We start from the raw sequence: 12,289 nt of genomic DNA, 5'->3' as shown, positions 1-12,289 counted from the left end.
GACAATTAGCGGGTCTCACTCCGCCCCTTCAACTCACAACAAGACAACCATGAGGTAGGATGCCTTCTTGCAAGGCAAGGTGGGTCTTGCCAAAATGGCGACACATCCAATCATTAAGCACACAAAAACACATAATGGATGCATCTACAAAAAGAATAGCCACTTTCCTCATCTAAGTGGCGGAAATTATCTACAAGGGAAGCAATTCAAGGGTACACAATCCTTCATAGATGCAATTTGTTCAAACTACTAAGCCTAGAAGGATACCAATAAATCACCTCCAAAATGTGTCAAGCTAGGGTACCTTTGTCCTCAATCGTTAAATGTTTTTGTCAAGAGTAGACTCCCTATGGTGTTAGAAACACTGGAGGATCGCGGAATTCCCCCTCTTGCCTAGACAAGAAGAAGGGTCGTTCCCTCTCTACCATGCACAAAAATGGATACGGTGGATAAAGGGATCAATAGATATTTGAGTTTTATTTTGGGAGTTTGCTTTCATTTTTGTTTTCCCCCCAATTTCGTTGGTATTTGACTTTTGAGAACACTTTCTTTGCCATTTCTTTTGATTTTTGGCATTTCAATACTTGACAACTTTTTGCATTTCTTTTGAACATTTTCAAAGTCACCCCAATTAGTAACGAGGGTGCCTTGTATTTGAAGTTTTAGGAGTTCTATTTTTGCTCCTCTTTTCATTTGATGCATTTTTGCAAACTTTCTTTCACTTTTCATTTCTTTGAACTCAAATTGATTTCTTTTTTTGTGCCCATTCCCTTTGATGACAAAAATATGGTAGAACATGGATGAATTGGTAGAAGTATGCATGGTTTCAAGGGTCACCTTGGAATAAACGGTAGCCAAGGAGTTATCACACCACAAGGTACTCTTGACTAGGCCTTAAACCATGGGTCAAAGGATACTAGCATGACACATCCTAGGGTGTTTTACAAGTATTCTAACAAGCAAAGTCTTAAGAATAAAAAAGCATCTACTAGGGCCTATATACATTTGTCAAGCTTCCCAAATAGACGGTTTCGCAAAATTTTTCTATCATGCAACTAAATGCCATGATGCAACTAACATATAAACATCCTAATGCAAATGATTCTACCAACTAATATGCCAAATAAACTAGATGCAATCCTAAGTTCACATTGTTTTTACCGCATCAATCAAAATAAAGCCACATAGTCATTAACATAAAGAGGAAAAAGGAGATTGGAAAGATCATACCATGCGGTCTTCAATATCCTCATGTCTCGGATGTGGCGTAGTCAATCAAAGTGAACAAGGATGAACAAACACAATATATACAAGACAATATATACAAAGGAAATGAACTTGTTTTTGGTTTTTCAATTTTTCAAATTTTTATGATTTTTGAAATTTTTCAATTTTTATGGTTTTTGAATAAAAGTTAAGTGTTAGAATTCCCATCCCCACACTAATATGGGCATTGTCCTCAATGGCCAAAATGATGGAAATTATGCAAAGATGATGCATGATTTCTATACTAAATGCAATTCTACACTAAGCTATACTACATGATGCATGGTTTTTGTTATGACGGAGAGGATAATTTAAATTACCTCCCGTTGCGTATGCATTAACTTCCCCAAACCAAGTAAGACATTATTGCTAATGTCAAAGCATGGGGAGTTCATGCACACACTATGCTATGCATGAAACTAGATTGTCATTTTGGATTTTCAAAAATGGGAACAATAAAGAACACCTCAAAGGAACCGAGGTGTGAGTCCTTTGATGTTGCTAGGACTAAACCAACAATGATCAAAATGAAATAAAATACAAAGAGATATAGACAAACCGTGGGAGTGTAGGAGTCTCCAAGGCTAGTCTTCCATCATGCTATTATCATCACCACTTCCCTCATGAGAAGTGGTCACATTGCCACTTTCCTTGGCACTTTCTTCTTTGCTTTCTTCACCATCATCTTCCTCATCATTATCTTCACCATCTCTTTCTTCATCTCCACTTGCTTCTTCCTCAATGTTGTCATCAATCTCCTCATCATTTCCAACAACCTCATTGTCTTCCACCATGTCCCTTGATGCACCCTTGAAATAAGGCTTCTCTATCCGCCCAACTAGGCAAAGGACAAGATGGATCGAGGAGTCCTTGCCTAGCTAGATGTAGGAGGGGAGGATATTGAGCCAAATATGCATTCTTCCGATCTTCATAAGCTTTCTTGTGCATGGCTTGCATAAGAAGAGTTACATAGTCTTTCCCAATTTCAACTCCTTGCGGTTTGAACTCTTCATAATCATAGGGGTAAGGTGGTATAACAATGGAAGAGGAGGGGGTTTCATGATCACCCTTTTGTTGTTGAATGATGTACTCGGCTTCCTTGGATAGGGGAAGTAAATAGTTGGTCCGGTGGACACTAAGACGGCAAATCTTTGCGGGTAGAGTGAATGATCGAGCCTCACTTGTAAGCCACCCATACTTGGTATCAAGGGGATTGTGAGCAACCCACTTAAACTTGTTAATCAAGATGGACATATCAATAAGATGGCCACCATCCTTAGCCGTGTACTTGCTATCCTTATTGAAATTAGGATCAAAGTGCTTGGCTAGGACCGTGACAAGGCCGCCATTAACAATTACGGTTTGACCCTTCTTCCCACTATCTACATGGAGCCATCTATCAACCAATAGCCTCAAAGAATTGTAAGGCTTGGTGTGAATTCTTCCAATATTCAAAGTTGATTCAAGGAGAATAAAATCGAGTCCCGTGAAATGATTGGTGTCTTTCCTAGCAATTATGGTATTTCCCACAACTTTGTGCCATATTCTTATGCCCGGATGATGGACCAAAAGAGCACGACAAGCTTTAAAATCTTCAAATTTCTTCCCGGAGATTGCCTCCCAAAGAGGCTCGGGATCATACTTCCCATATTGCTTATAAAATTTATGTTCATCGCTAAGACCCAAAATTGCACCCAATTCCTAAAGGTAATGCGTCTACTAGTGTTAGCTAGACGAAACTCAATATTTTCCTATTCTCAACTTTTGTCACTTTTAAAGAACTTAAGAATTCCAAGACAACGGAGGGGTATGTTACTTCCTTCATTTCAAACAATTTCTTTAAACCCATGGCATTGAAAAAGACTCTTGTTTGTTCAAGAACACCCAACTTCTCTAAAGCATCTTGGCATATGAATTTGGTGGATTGAATTTGTTTCATAGCAAACTTGACAAATGTATTTCTATGGGAATCGAAAATGAATGTTACCTCCGGATAATGCAAGAGTTGATTAATTACCAGAGTAGAGGGTGATGCTTCCATAGAAATTTGTTGAGGTTGTTGCACTTCCAAGCTTGGTGTTGATACCACCATTGCCAAAGCCTTCTTCATTTGTAGAGCTTTTTGCCTTTGAGAGAGAGTTGTAGCCTTTGGTGCCTTTGTTGCCTTTGCTTTTGCTTTTGTTGCTCCCTTTGTTCTTGCCATTTGATGAGCTAACCAAGAAAAAGATCAAAAATCTTCAATTTGTAGAATGCCCAAATCGATTTTGAAGGTGAAAGGCTTTGCCTTTATGAGAACAAAAATCGATTCAAAGGTGAAGATTTTGTTCTTGGTTTTGATTGTTAATGAAGATGGAGTGATTGATTTGTTATTTGAAAGATGGTTTGATTTGATTTTGGTGAGTTTTGTTGAGGGTTTTTGTTTTTGAGATGGAGAGGATGAGGGTTTTGATGTTGTGGGTAGTGTTTATGAGTGAATGAATGAATGAAGGTGGGATGGGTATTTAAAGAACTCGACAATATTAGGACGCAGGGGCAATCCGTGCGGATTAGGCGCAATCCGCTCGGATTCTTCAGCTTCAAATTTTCAAAAATCCCGCCTAGAGACGGGCGGATTCTGGGGAATCCGCTCGGATTCTTCTGAGTTGAGACGGGCGGATTTCGTGCAGGACGGACGGATTCTTGTCCAGAGATTTTTCTTTGTTTTTCTTCAGCTGCAAGACGGGCGTCTTTCCAGGAATCCGCTCGGATTCTTCAACAGTCAAGAATTTTTGCAATTTCAGCTCAGCCCAAGACGGGCGTCTTCTCAGCAGGACGCTCGGATCCTCTGCAGACGGGCGGATTCTCGGGAATCCGCTCGGATTGGTCCTTGTGTACACGGATTCGCCCCATCCGTGCACCAACGCATTCCCTTATCATTCTTTCTTTCTTTCAAATCTTGTGTTCTTCATTGTGGGGGCACTACTAAGGCATGAATAGCCTAGGCAATTGCCATCCCCACACTAAGGTAAAGCACTACACATCAATTAAAATCATTAGTCCCTCCCTCACTTCTCTCTTACATGACAATTATTTTGATCAAAGTAAAAATAAATCCAAAAATGACAAAAATGCAATACAAAAATTGAAAAGTAAGTTAGGGAGTTAGAAATATTTACAAGTGGTGGTTTAGGGAGGACTCCACCAAACTCTCATTCTTGATGAGATGTCAAGGAGGCATGTTCAAGGTGTTGTTGATGTTGCTCAACACCTTGAAGAAGTAATCAAAAGCTTGTTCATTGTTATGGTAGAGGTCCTCAATAGACCGTGGCCCTTGTTGTTGATCATGATCGATGGCATGCCCAATGTAGGGATTAAAGATCCCTTCAAATTCGTCGTCCCAAAGACCACAAACTTCATTGAGTTGATCATTGAAAATCTCTTGCTTGGATGGAGACAACTCTCCCAATTTCTTTTCTTGGCCAATGAGGCCATCATCTTCTTCCTTGGTTGATTTTGATGAGCCTTGCAAGCTTTCCTTGTCAAAATTCACTTGCTCTTTGAATGGAGCATCTTCAACTTTCTTCCTCCATTGGAATTCGATTTCTTCTTCTCATCTTTCCTATATAATGATCAATCATGAAACATGGCTCATGCAAACGAGGAGCTCTCATGGTCTTGTCAAGATTAAAAGTTATACTTTCATCTCCCACTTCTAGAGTGAGCTCTCCATGTTTCACATCAATCACCGCACCCGCTGTGTGTAGGAAAGGTCTTCCTAAGATGATTGGAATGTTGGAATCTTCCTCCATATCAACAATGACAAAGTCCACCGGGATGAAAAACTTCCCAATTCGCACGGGGACATCTTCCCATATCCCTAGCGGTGTCTTCGTCGATCTATCGGCCATTTGAAGAGTGATATTGGTACATTTAAGCTCTCCCATTCCCAACCTTTTACTTACCGAGTACGGCATGACACTCACACTAGCCCCTAGATCACATAAGGCTTTGTTGATCGTTGTGTCGCCAATGGTACACGGTATTGAGAAGCTTCCCGGATCCTTTAACTTTGGAGGTGAACTTCCTTGAAGTATTGCACTACTCACCTTAGTGAAGGCGATAGTCTCAAGTTTCTGGATCGACTTCTTCTTTGTGAGGATATCTTTCATGTACTTTGCATAGGCCGGAACGTGATTGATTAATTCCGTGAAAGGAATTGAGACTTCTAAGTTCTTCACAATCTCCATGAACTTCCCAAGTTGATCATCAAATTTAGGCTTGGCTTGACGACTTGGAAAAGGAAGTCTAATCACAATGGGCTCCTTTTCTTTGGCTTTGTCTTCATTTTTCTTTGAGCTTTCTTCTTTTGATGATTCCCCTTCTTTGGGACCTTGCACCACAACTTCATTCTCACTAGCTCTCACAACTTCATCCTCAACTTGCTCCTTCGATGCTTCATACCTTGTACCACTTCTCAAGTGAATGGCACTAACTGTTTCATGTCTAGGGGGATTACTTTGTGGTGGTAATTGCCCCTTTTGTCTTTGTGAGCTCGAAGATGCTAGTTGGGTCAATTGTGTTTCCAACATCTTGGTGTGAGCTAGAATGTTGTTGATGGTGGTGTCTTTTGCTTGGCTATCTTTTTGCATTTGGGTGAAAAATTCTTGTTGATTCTTTTGCATTTGGAGGACCGCTTTTTGGACATCAAAACTTTGGTCATTGTGGTGATTATATGGATTTTGATTTTGGTAACCTTGGTTTTGATTGTAAAAGGGTCTTTGATTTTGATTTCTCATGGGTGGTGGAGTGTATGTTGTTTGAGGGTTTTGAACATTTTGGCTTTTGTATGAGAGATTTGGATGGAACTTGGTGTTTTCATTGTAAAAATTTGAATAAGGGGTACCACTTTTGTAAGCTTGGAAAGCATTAACTTGTTCGGTTGTTCCCCTACACTCACTTGAGTCATGACCCAAGGTTCCACAATTCTCACATATCCCGCTTGGGATTGATGAGGATGCCGTCATGGCATTGACATGATGCTTTGATGATTTTGAGTTTTCCTCAAGTCTAGCCATAGCTTGTTCAAATTTCAAGTTGATTGTGTCAATGTGAGCACTAAGTTGAGCACCCAATTGAGTAACGGTGTCCACTTCATACTTTCCTCCTCTAGTAGCCTTGCGAGGCCTACTATATTGCGAATTATGGACCGCCATTTCCTCAATCTTGTTCCATGTTTGATTGTCATCAACTTCGGTGAACATTCCATTTGATCCCATATTGAGAATGTTCCTTGAATCTTCATATAAACCATTCCAAAATTGTTGCACTAAAAACCATTCGCTAAGTCCATGGTGAGGACATGAGCGACAAATACCTTTGAACCGCTCCCAAGCTTCATACAAAGACTCTTCATCCCTTTGCTTAAAACCCGTAATTTGAGCTCTTAGCATATTGGTCTTTTCCTGGTGGGTAGAATTTTTGTAGAAAGCTAGAGCTAGCTTCTTCCAAGAATCTATTCCAAGGGTGGCCTTATCAAGGCCTTTCAACCATTGCTTTGCGGTGCCGATTAACGAAAAAGGAAATAAGACCCATCTTATTTGGTCTTGAGTCACGCCTGTTTGAGAGATAGCTTCACAATAATCACAAAATGTTTCCATATGAGAATGAGGGTCCTCACTAGGCATTCCCCCGAATTGGCTCCTCTCAACTAGTTGGATGAAGGCGGACTTGGCAATAAAGTTTCCGGTAAGATGTTGTGGGGTAGGAGTACCATTTGGTAGATCCTCCTCGGTGGGTATAGAGTGTGACGAGAATTTAGGCATTGTAGGTGGATTTTGTGTGGTATTGTTTAATGGGTTTTCTTCTCCTTCTATTGCGAAAGGATTGACAAACTCACTAGTGGGTTGAACAACTTCACCAACACCTCCCAAATTCCTCCTAACAAGTCTCCTATTATTCGTCAAGGTTCTTTCGATTTCACGGTCAAAAGGTAACAAATCTCTTTGTAACCTTCTAGACATGCAAAATATCAAACAACTAGAAAACAATTAGAACAAACCTTGAGGAGTTTTACTTCCCCAAGGTGAAGAAAGACACAACTAAAAACAATAAAAGAAATCTTAAATCAATTAAACACCGTCCCCAAGAACGGCGCCATTTTTGATCGGAGCCATTTCGTGTTCACAATTAAGCATATGTGGTCGTTGGTCAATGGTCGATACAAAACACAATTTATACTTCACAAACAACTCTACAATTAGTAAAGAGGCAAGTAAAGGTCGGATCCCAAGGGACGGGTATTGAAATGAAGATTCTATTGTAACTAGCGGTGTCTAGGGGTGTCACAAATTGGGTTGATGTAGAAGGTTACTAAACTAAGATAGCAATGAAAATAAACTAACAAGATAAATAAAATAAGGGTGTAAACAATTGATTAAAAGCACTAAGGTGTCATGGGTTCATAGGGGAATCATGGGATATGATCATACAAACATGTTCTCAAATTATAAGCAAGCAATTATTGTTGTGATGGATTGAGTTGGGTTATATCTTACAATCCTAGGAAAGTTTGGGTCCCTGAGCCGAATCTCTTGGATTGTACAACACCTACAAGTCGACTTAATCTTCCCTACTTAACACATGCATGGTCTAACAAGACTCGAGTTGGGTTATGTCTTACAAGTCAAGTTGAAAGGATAGAAGATGATAGTAAATGCAAGGATTCATAGGCTTAGCATTTCATCAAATATAACATGTGCATGTATTAAGATCAAAACAAGCAAGCAAATAAGATATGAAAGCATATTAATTTAAGCATGAATCATTCCCCATGTTGGTTTCCCCTAATCACCCATTAAACCCTAGCTAAGAGACTACTCACTCATTATCATATTGATCATGCTAGAAAGGTTGTCAATCATACTAACATAATGAAACATGATGAATAAATGAAAGTAATTAGCAATAATTAAAAAGGGATTAAGAGATTATACCTACTAATGATTCCAATAATAAAGCAAGAATAATAGAAGTACTTGAATCCTAGATTGAGAGGTTGTCAATCTCCCAATAATAACCCAAATAATCTTCAATTACCCAAAATAAAGTAAGAACAAGAGAGAGATTAAAGAACTAAAACTTGGATTAAAACTTGATTAATATTTGATTACAATATTGAAGAGAGATTTGATTGATATTAACTACACTAATTATTGATAAGAAGAACATGCCCCTCTAATTAGACTAATGGGGTATTTATAGTGAAAATTAGGGAGGATGCATTAGGGTTAACTAAGGGCTAAACTAGTAATTACACTTTTTAAGTTGAGCAAGGAGCCTCCGGGATTATCCGAGAGAAGGGCTTCTCTTATCGATGCTTGAGGAATGAAAACGTCTTTGTCTTTGCGATCCGTGCGGATGGGAGTCGGGACGGCCGATCTGGGTGAGGAATCCGAGCGGATCCTTGGGCAAGACGCTCGGATCGGCGAGGGGGAATCCGAGCGGATTCCTTTGCGGGGCGCTCGGATTGGCGAGGACGGACGGATTCTCTACAATCCGTTCGGATTGTAGTTCAAAGAACTTTCCTTCTTCTTTTTCTTCCCTTTTCTTCATGAATTCCTTGGGGATTTCCTTGGGGACTCAAGGATCCTTTTCTCAACAATGCTCTTCTACTATGCTATGTACAAAGGCCTTCTAGTCTTGTCTCTCCTTGATGCTTGGTCATTGAATATGATCAATTTAGCCTTGTTTTGCCATGAAAATGCAAGATTCTTACTCCTTTCCTACCAAGGGATCAAAATCTCAAAGAATATGCAAAACAAAGAACTAAAGATAAGAAATGACCCAAATAGGCACTAAAAAGCATAGAAACAATGGTAATTCGGGGGCTAAATATGCGCCAATTATGGTCACATCAACCTTTCAAGAATCTTATCCAAATAAGACTCCTGACTCAGTGATAACATCCGTCGTGATCTATCTCGGTAGATACGGATTCCCAATATGCGTTGTGCCTCACCCAGATCTTTCATCTGAAAATGGTTCTTCAACCATCCTTTAACCAAAGATAAGAGAGGAATGTCATTCCCTATCAAGAGTATGTCATCGACATACAATATCAAGAAAACAATCTTGCTCCCACTCGACTTGATATATAAGCATGGTTCCTCGACCGATCGAGTGAAACCATACTCTTTTATCACCTGGTCGAAACGATGATTCCAACTCCGAGAAGCTTGCTTAAGTCCATAAATGGAACGCTTAAGCTTGCACACTTTCTTAGGATTTTCAGGATCTATGAAACCTTCGGGTTGCACCATGTACAACTCCTCCTCCAAATAACCGTTTAAGAAGGCGGTTTTCACATCCATTTGCCAAATTTCATAGTCATGAAAAGCAGCAATCGCTAAGATTATCCGAATGGAACGCAGCATAACTACGGGTGCAAAAATTTCATCATAATGCAATCTGTGCACTTGAGTGAAACCTTTTGCCACTAGTCGTGCTTTATAGGTATCTGGTTGCCCGTCTACAGAATGCTTTATTTTGTAAAGCCACTTGCACTGTAGAGGTTTTACCTTATTAGGTACATCAACAAGATCCCATACGTCATTCTCATACATGGAGTCCATCTCGGATTGCATGGCTTCAAGCCATAGCTTTGAGTCGGAATAGGCCATGGCACCTTTATAGGTAATAGGTTCATTACTCTCTAGGAGCAAAACGTCATTTTCCTCGACCATACCATTGTATCTGTCCGGAGGATTAGAGACTCTACCCGACCTCCTGGGTTCCTGAGGAATATTAATTGTATCATCAGTTGAAGGAACAACTTCCTCCATCTGTTCCTCGGTTGTTGGTTCTTGAATCTCCGATAGCTCGAAGGTTCTATTACTTGACTTGTTCTCGAGAAATTCTTTCTCTAAGAACGTCGCACTAGCCGCAACAAAAACTCGATGTTCGGTAGGCGAATAGAAGTAATGACCAAACATTCCTTTTGGATAACTAATAAAGTATGTCTTGACCGATCGCGGGCCGAGCTTATCCTCGTGTCTCCACTTGACATAAGCCTCGCAGCCCCAAACCCGAATAAAGGACAAGTTAGGGACCGTTCCCTTCCACATTTCATATGGAGTCTTGTCGACGACTTTAGTCGGACTTGATTAAGTATAAGAGCAGCTGACAAAAGAGCAAAACCCCATAATGAATCATGTACTACCGTGTGACTCATCATGGATCGAACCATATCAAGTAATGTTCGATTTCTCCATTCGGACACACCATTTAATTGAGGTGTTCCAGGTGGAGTTAACTGTAAAACGATTCCACAGTCTTTAAGGTGTTGATCAAACTCATTTGAAAGATATTCGCCACCCCGATCTGAACGGAGTGCTTTAACCTTTCTTCCCAGTTGGTTCTCAACCTTATTCTGGTATTCCTTGAATTTTTCAAAGGACTCACTTTTATGCTTCATTAAGTAGACATATCCGTATCTACTCAAATCGTCCGTGAAAGTGATAAAATATCTATAGCCATCTCTAGCGGTAATTGGCGTAGGTCCACATACATCAGTATGTATGAGTCCTAATAGGTCACTAGCGCGCATTCCAACACCTTTGAAGGAAATTCGAGTCATTTTGCCGATGAGACATGATTCACACATGCCAAAAGTAGAAAAATCGAATGCGGGAATAGTCCCATTTTCGACGAGTTTCTTTACACGTTTTTCATTTATGTGTCCCATTCGACAATGTCATAGATAATTTTGATCTTTGTCACCAACCTTTAATTTCTTATTATTCACATGTAATATATCCGTGGTTTGATCTAAGATGTAAATTCCATTCATGGAAACTGCTTTGCCATAAATCATTTCATTGAAAGAGAAAATAAAGCTATTATCCTTTATTGAAAATGAAAAACCGTCTTTATCAAGTACGGAAACAGAAATAATGTTCTTAGATAAACTGGGTACATAGTAACAGTTATATAAATATAACTCAAAACCACTTGGGAGTTGGATTACGTATGTTCCCTTTGAGACTGCAGCAACTCTAGCTCCATTCCCGACTCGCAGGTCCACATCACCCTTTCCGAGAGGTGTGATGTTTTTTAGGCCCTGCAAATGATTACACAGATGAGAACCACAACCAGTATCAAGTACCCAAGTTCCGAAACTTGCATGGTTAATCTCAATCATATGAATATAAGATGACATACCAACAGAGTGACGCGGCTCGCTTTTTATGTCCTCACGGTACATGGGACAGTTCCTCCTCCAATGTCCAGTCTTGTGACAATGGTGGCACTCAATGTCACCGCCCTTGCTCTTTGTCTTACCTTGTGAGCCACTAGTCTCACCAGGTCCACTCTTACCGTTTCCTGGCTTCTTAAACTTTGGCTTTCCTACAGTTAGGTCACCGGAAGCTTTGCCCTTACCCTTATTCTTGTTGGAAATCATGAGAACATCTTGCTTCATGCTCCCACTCAATTTCATATCCTTCTCGGTCTGTACGAGAAGTGAGTGTAGCTCATGAGGACTTTTCTTCATGTCATTCATATAGTAATTTGCCCTGAAGAGGGCAAAACCATCATGAAGTGAATGAATCATACGGTCAATGACTATGCTCTCACTGATTTTGCAATCAAGTGCCTCCAATTTCTCGACATTCTCAATCATGTTAAGAATGTGTGGGCTAACCGGTTGGCCCTTCTGGAGTTTCGTATCAAATAAGCGATATGTATGCTCATAAGTAACGATTCTCGGTGCTTTTGAGAACTCATTAGTGAGCGTGGTGAAAATCTTGTTTGCACCTTGGGCAATGAAGCGTCTTTGCAAATTGGTTTCCATTGCAAAAATGAGTACGTTCTTTATCGCACCCGCTTCCATGACGAAGTCACTATAAGCAAGTGACTCGTTAACTCCTGCATTGGGGCCTGGGTTTACCGGTATTGGCTCAGCTAAGTACTTGAGCTTACCGTCAGCAATGGTAGCATTCCGCAATGATGCCTCCCAATCCGAAAAGTTGGACCCGTCATTTTTCAG

The 12,289-nt window shown here is 40.2% G+C and overlaps 1 non-coding gene across 1 annotated transcript; it reads left to right on the top strand.

The window, feature by feature from the left end:
- The first annotated feature begins 6,588 nt into the window (after window positions 1–6,588).
- LOC141624182 (small nucleolar RNA R71) lies at window positions 6,589–6,695 on the top strand. The gene has a single exon (XR_012533993.1). It is a non-coding gene; the product is annotated as a small nucleolar RNA R71 (small nucleolar RNA).
- Window positions 6,696–12,289: the final 5,594 nt, after the last annotated feature.

This window comes from Silene latifolia, chromosome X, assembly GCF_048544455.1.
Source record: "Silene latifolia isolate original U9 population chromosome X, ASM4854445v1, whole genome shotgun sequence".
Taxonomy (NCBI): domain Eukaryota; kingdom Viridiplantae; phylum Streptophyta; class Magnoliopsida; order Caryophyllales; family Caryophyllaceae; genus Silene; species Silene latifolia.
This window is presented reverse-complemented; position numbering and strand designations above follow the sequence as displayed.